We start from the raw sequence: 5,910 nt of genomic DNA on the forward strand, positions 1-5,910 counted from the left end.
AGGGGGCAACAAATTACCCACCTTGGGCTACCTGTTCCACGCTGTTAAACACGCTTGAAACTAAACTGGCGCCCCCTGTGGGACCACCTGTGCCAATGCAGCAGTTTATGGTCCCTGCAGTTAATCCGCCATGGGCAGATCAAATCTCAACTCAGTTACAGCAATTGAACCGGTCACTGATTAAATCTCACTTTCGCCCACCTAAGACTAAGACATCTTCTAAACAGGCCATTACCTCCTCACAATCCACTGCTATCCCAGAAACATCCTCTGAGGAGGATGGTGCATATACTGACCCCGCAGACACTGACTCAGATGCTTCTGATGGAGAAGGGAAGTCAATGGTGGATGTCCCTGATTTGATTGAGGCTATCAGGCTCATTCTTCAGGTCTCTGATGAACCTGAGCCTGCGGCTGTCTCTAAAAATCCGGATAGATTTAAATGTAAGAAGGTGGTTAAACAAGTTATACCTCATTCTCAACACCTGGCTGACATAAGAGACTATTGGCTCGCTATCCTCTCTCTGCGGAGCTATGTGAAAATTTGGAAACTCCTCCACCTGTAGATTCTCATGTGTCACGCATGGTAGTTTCCTCAGCTCTGCCAGTAACTACCGTCACCTCGGTATCGACAGACGTGTGGAGGGTTGTTTGAAAGCAATTTACACCCTAACGGGGGCTGTGCATAGGCCAACCATTGCAGCACTTGGGCTGCTGAAGCTGTTGAGGCGTGGGCTCAGGAGCTGGAGGCGGAACTGCCTTCTAGAGCATCTGAGCATGCTCGATAATGTCTCTCATATATTGCCACGGCTTCTCTGTACCTTAAGGAGGCGGCCTCCGATGCCGGGGGGCTGGCGGCAAAGGCTGCTACTATGTCCGTCTTGGCCAGACGTATCCTTTGGTTGAGATCCTGGTCGGTGGATATGGATTCCAAGAAAACCCTGGAGGTGCTTCCTTTCAAGGGAGACATTCTCTTTGGAGAAGACCTCATTAAGGATTGTGGCTGATCTGGCTATTGCCAAAACAGCTTGCCTACCTAGTATGGCCCTTCCACGCAGAAGGCTAAAAGTACTTTCCCTCTGCCCTTTCGTCCTCCAGGTAAAGCAAAAGGTCAGGCGTACCCAAAGTAAGCTCGCGCTTCCAGACCTGCCAAGCCCAGACCGAAGTGAGCCTGGGCTGCCCGTCAGCCTGCTTCCAAAACAGACAAGCCTGCCGCATGACGGGGCGGGCCTCTCTGGGGGATCCCAGGGTGGGGGGCCGACTTCTAGGTTTTGCCCAGGAATGGTTGAAGACCACTTCTGATGCCTGGGTAAGGGAAGTCGTCACTCGTGGTTACGCCGTACCCTTCAAGAATCATCCCCCTCATCGATTTTGCCTGACAGATGTTCCTCTGGACCTGACAAAGGCAAACACTCTTCATTCGGTGGTTTATTCCCTCCTGACCACAGGAGTGGTAGTACAGGTGCCTCTGGCTCAGAGTGGCAATGGGTACTATTCACAGCTGTTTCTAGTCCAGAAACCAAACGGGTCCTCTCGGCCCATTCTCAATATGAAGTCCTTGAACAAGTATGTGCGGGTCTCCAAGTTCCGTATGTAAACGCTGCGCTCTATTGTTCTGGCCTTGGAACCTGGGGACTATATGGTCTCCCTGTACATACAGGATGCCTACCTGCATATTCCTATTGCAGTGTCTCATCAGCAGTAGCTGAGGTTTGCGGTGGGCAACCTTCATTACCAATTTCGGGCGTTACCCTTTGGTTTGACAACGGCTCCCCGAGTTTTCACCAAAGTAATGGCGGTCATGACGGCTACACTCCGCCGTCAAGGGGTCAGGATCCTACCGTATTTGAACGATTTGTTGATCCTGGCAAATTCCTTAGAACTTCTCCCGTGTCATCTAAATCTGACGGTCCAGTTCATGAAAGCCCATGGGTGGCTGATCAACTGGAAGAAATCCTCCCTGGTTCCTGCTCGGAGCATGGTACACCTGGGAGTGTTATTGGACGCTCACAACCAATGATTGTTCTTGTCTCAGGAGAAAGTCCTGAAGCTTCAGGACAGGATTCGATGCTTCCTATCTCGTCCGCAAGTGTCGAAACATTTGGCAATGCAAGTGCTAGGTCTCATGGTGTCTGCTTTCGATATGGTGGAGTATGCTCAATTCCATTCTCGCCCTCTGCAGAAGTTAATTCTGACCAAGTGGGACGGCCTGCCTCACCGGAGAAGATCTCACATGACCTCCTTGTCTCCGGAGGTCCGCCTGTCACTGAGCTGGTGGCTTCAGGACCAACGCTTGAGCAGGGGCTGTTCCTTCTGGATATCCAACTGGGTCCTGCTGACGACGGATGCCAGTCTGAGATGTTGGGGCGCGGTGTTGGAACAACATTCTCTACAGGGTCGGTGGACCAAGGAGAAGTCTCTATTCCCGATAAATATTCCGGAACTGCGGGCAGTGTTCAGTGCGTTGACAATGGCCCATCTAATACAGAACAGACCTGTTCAAGTACATTCGGACAACGCCACCATGGAGGCGTACATCAATCATCAAGGCGGCACTCGAAGCTGCATGGCATTGAGGGAAGTATCACGGATTCTTCAGTGGACAGAATGCCATCTGCCAGCCATATCCGCAGTGTTCATTCCAGGGGTCTTAAACTGGGAAGCGGACTCTCAGTCACCAGGACGTACACGCCGGAGAATGGAGCCTCCATCAAGAGGTGTTTTAACTTCTTGTGGGCAAGTGGGGCCTTCCAGATGTGGACCTGATGGCGTCTCGACACAATCACAAGGTTCCGGTCTTCGGAGCAATGACAAGGGATACTCAAGCAGCGTTTGTGGCTGACTTGGCTACTGCCAAAACTGCCTGTCTGCCAAGTACTGCTCCTTTTGTGTCGAAAGCTAAAAGTACTTCCTTTCGTCCTCCAGGTAAAGCAAAAGGTCAGGTGTACAACAAGCACACCCGCACTTCCAAACCTGGTAAGCCTAAGCCCAAAAGAGCCTAGGTTGCCCGTCAGCCAGCTTCCAAGACAGATAAGCCTGCCGCATGACGGGGTGGACCTCCCTCTGGGGGATCCTAGGGTGGGGGGCCGGCTTCTAGGGTATACCCAGGAAGGGTTGAAGACCACTTCAGGTGCCTTGGGTACAGGAAGTAGTCACTCGAGGTTACGCCATAGCCTTCAAAAACCGACCCCCTCATCGATTTTGCCAGACAGATGTCCCGTTGGACAAGACAAAGGCAAACACTCTACATTCGGTGGTACAGACCCTCCTGAATACAGGAGTCAAAGTACAGGTGCCTCTTGCACAGAGGGGCCGGGGGTACTATTCTCTGCTGTTTCTAGTCCCAAAACCGAATGGGTCCTCCCGGCCCATTCTCAATCTCAAGGCATTGAACAGGTTTGTGAAGGTTTCCAAGTCCGGATGGAAACCTTTCACTCTATAGTTCTGGCCTTGGAACCTGGGGACTTCATGGTCTCCCTGGATATACAGGATGCTTACCTGCATATTCCTATAGCAGTGTCTCATCAGCAATACCTGAGATTTGCGATTGGCAACTGCCATTACCAGTTTCGGGCATTACCTTTTGGTTTAACAACGGCTCCGCGAGTCTTTACAAAAGTCATGGCGGTGATGACGGTGGTACTCCGCCGTCAAGGTGTGAGGATACTACCGTATTTGGACGACTTGTTAATCCTGGCAAATTCCCCAGAACTTCTCCTGCGTCATCTAGATGTGACGGTCCGGTTTCTGCAAGCCCACGGGTGGCTCATCAACAGGAAGAAGTCATCCCTGATCCCTGCTCAGAGCATGGTGCATCTGGGAGCACTATTGGACACTCACAACCAGCGGTTGTTCCTGTCTCAGGAGAAAGTCCTGAAACTTCAGGACAGGATTCGTTGCTTCCTATCTCGTCCGCAAGTGTCGATACATTCGGCAATGCAGGTGCTGGGCCTCATGGTGTCAGCATTCGACATGGTGGAGTACGCTCAATTTCACTCTCGCCCTCTCCAGAGGCTGATTCTAGCCAAATGGGATGGCCTGCCTCACCAGATCAGGTCTCAAATGATCTCATTGACTCCGGAGGTCCGTCTGTCGCTGCTCTGGTGGCTCCGGGACCAACAACTGTGCAGGGGCAATCCGTTCTGGATATCCGACTGGGTCCTGTTGACGACAGATGCCAGTCTAAGAGGTTGGGGCGCGGTGTTGGAGCAACACTCCCTTCAGGGGCGGTGGACCAAGGAGGAGTCCCTCCTCTCGATCAATACTCTGGAGTTGCGGGCGGTCTTCAATGCCTTGAACCTAGCCCAGCATTTAATTCAGAACCGTCCTGTTCAAGTACAGTCGGACAACGCCACCACAGTGGCTTACATAAATCATCAAGGCGGCACTCAAAGCCGCCTAGCATTGAAGAAAGTCTCAAGGATTCTACAGTGGGCAGAACGCCATCTACCGCCCATATCGGCAATATTCATTCCGGGAGTCCTGAATTGGGAAGCGGACTTTCTCGTCGTCAGGACAGGCATGCCCGCGAGTGGGGCCTCCATCCAGAAGTGTTTCAACTCCTAGTGGAAAGGTGGGGCCTTCCAGACGTAGATCTGTTGGCGTCTCGACACAATCACAAGGTTCCAGTCTTCGGAGCAAGGACAAGGGACCCTCAAGCAGCATTCGTGGATGCGCTGGCGGTACCGTGGAGGTTTTGGCTGCCGTACGTGTTCCGTCCGGTGTCACTCCTGCCCAGGGTAATTTGGAAGTTCAAGCAAGAAAGAGGAATTCTGTTTCTCATAGCTCCAGCGTGGCCCAGACGGCACTGGTTCTCAGACCTGCAAGGCCTATCGTCAGAGCGTCCAGTTCTACTTCCACAACGCCCAGACCTCCTCGTTCAGGGCCCCTGTGTCTACCAGGACCTAGCCCGGCTGACGGCGTGGCTCTTGAAGCTTCCGTCTTAAGGGCTAAAGGGTTTTCTGAGGCGGTCATTCAAACTATGTTGCGGGCCCGGAAACTGGCTTCGGCTCGATTTACTATAGGGTCTGGCATTCTTACTTTGTTTGGTGCGCATCTAACGATTATGACGCTTCCAAGTTTAGTATAGCCAAGTTGTTGGCTTTTCTTCAGCAGGGCCTGGACTCAGGCCTGCATCTGGCCTCCCTCAAGGTTCAAATATCTGCCTTGTCGGTGTGGTTTCAGAGAAAAATTGCGACCTTACCTGATGTGCATACCTTTACTCAGGGCGTGTTGCGTATCCAACCTCCCTATGTCTCGCCTGTGACTCCTTGGGACTTGTCGGTGGTCTTGGAGGCGTTACAAGAGTCTCCGTTTGAACCTCTTGGTTCAGCTGACCTTAAGTTGCTTTCCCTTAAGAGGTGGTGTTTCTGCTGGCTATTGCTTCAGCTAGAAGAGTGTCGGATTTGGGTGCCTTGTCCTGTAGTTCCCCATATCTGATATTTCACCGTGACCGGGCGGTTCTTACGACTCGTCTTTGCTATCTACCTAAGGTGGTTTCTTCGTTCCACCTTAATCAGGAGATTGTAGTTCCGGCACTTGTTTCTCCTGATCTGTCTCCCAAAGAGCGGTCTTTGGATGTGGTACGGGCTCTCCGTATCTATGTGAAGAGAACTGCTCCTATTAGGAAATCTGATTCTCTTTTTGTTGTGTTTGGGTTTCACAAACGGGGCTGGCCTGCTCACAAGCAAACTCTGGCCAGATGGATTAGAATGGTGATTGCACATGCTTATGTGAAGGCTGGTCTCTCTGCTCCCGATCACATTAAGGCCCATTCTACTCGGTCTGTTGGACCTTCTTGGGTGGCCCAACGTGGTGCGACCCCTGAACAATTGTGCAAGGCGGCTACGTGGTCCTCTATGAACACGTTCATAAGGTTCTCTGCCTTCGATACCGCCGCTTCCCAGGATG

Source organism: Pseudophryne corroboree, chromosome 2 (genome assembly GCF_028390025.1).
Source record: "Pseudophryne corroboree isolate aPseCor3 chromosome 2, aPseCor3.hap2, whole genome shotgun sequence".
In the NCBI taxonomy this organism is placed as follows: domain Eukaryota; kingdom Metazoa; phylum Chordata; class Amphibia; order Anura; family Myobatrachidae; genus Pseudophryne; species Pseudophryne corroboree.